Genomic DNA, 1,122 nt, shown 5'->3' on the forward strand with positions numbered 1-1,122 from the left:
AACCTGGGATTTGATCCCATATTTTCCAACGAGAAGACAGCACGCTTCTTTTCCGGGAATACAGATTATACTTGTGTGCCTACTGCTGTTACAGATTGAGAATTGCTTGGCCAGTACCAGAAGAATTATGCACCTGTACCTTTCCAATATAAATTGTCATCCTAAGATTCTTGTCAAAACCTTTTTTACCCACTGGAGTGATACTTGGGAGCTATGACCTATTTCTAAAACAAAACTGGAAGATGAGTGTTCATTGAAGAGTAGACCGGAGATGAAGAAGTTTAGGAATGATGTTTTCAGTTGTTATATAGAATGCAGTGAACCCAACAGTGTTTCAGTGTTCTTTTTCTTTTCCTTTTCAGAGCCAGTGTTTATACACAAAAATCTTGGAATACTCTTGTTTCCATTTCATCTGTTGCAGCTTTTTTAGGAGCACCACTGCTTTCCAAAAACAAGTAAAATGCCTAAGATTATATTAATTCGCATTACATTAGATAACCTGTTGAGAGGACAGATAGCTTTTGGTGACTAGGCAGTCGTTTTTGCTCTAACATCAGGAAGTATGTTTCATTGTAAGTATAATGTTCTACACCTCAAATCTGAGTGATTTTTCAGGAATTGAATTTTAAGCCACCAAAAGCCCTTAATTTTGGTAGTAAGGTAGATTACACCCCAACCCCCAACTCTCAACCCTACTGTTCTGGGATGGGATCCATCCTATATTTAGGAGTAGAGCATGTGATTTACTCCTAGCCAATCAGAGCATTGCAACATCCTAACTGCAGTGATTGGTTTAGGTACGAATGTATGACCCACTGCCAGCCAATGAAACTCATTAAAACTTTTTTCTTGAATCTCATAGGAATAATTTTTATTGTTTCTGCCAAAATTACTTCAAAGCATTTAGATTAGCACTTTTTTGACACACTAAGGACACACCAAGGAGAGCCAACGGAGAGAAAATAGGTTCTGTTAACATTTTTCACAATATTTTGTCGTGAAATTTTTCATATATACAGAAAAGATGGAGATCTTTTACAACAATCACCTGATTGCTCACCACCTAGATTCTACAATTAACATTATCCCATGGTTGGTTTTTCATACACCTACCTCTCTCTC

This window comes from Equus przewalskii, chromosome 3 (assembly GCF_037783145.1).
Source record: "Equus przewalskii isolate Varuska chromosome 3, EquPr2, whole genome shotgun sequence".
Lineage (NCBI taxonomy): Eukaryota > Metazoa > Chordata > Mammalia > Perissodactyla > Equidae > Equus > Equus przewalskii.